The following is a 214-nucleotide window of genomic DNA, read 5'->3' on the forward strand; positions in this document are numbered from 1 at the left end:
TCCGCAAAAAAAAAAAAAGGAGAAAATACACACTGGCTCGTTGGCAACACTACAAAATCCGCTCAAATTCAATATCATACTACATTGAATAATTAATATCATACTACATTTAATAACAGGACAATTCAATCAATCACTGGTAGTAAATTAATTCATATATGTTATCAATTTTCCACTCGTTAACTGCTGTGGTTGGATCCTTTGAAATATTGTG

Source organism: Penaeus monodon, chromosome 19 (genome assembly GCF_015228065.2).
Source record: "Penaeus monodon isolate SGIC_2016 chromosome 19, NSTDA_Pmon_1, whole genome shotgun sequence".
NCBI lineage: Eukaryota > Metazoa > Arthropoda > Malacostraca > Decapoda > Penaeidae > Penaeus > Penaeus monodon.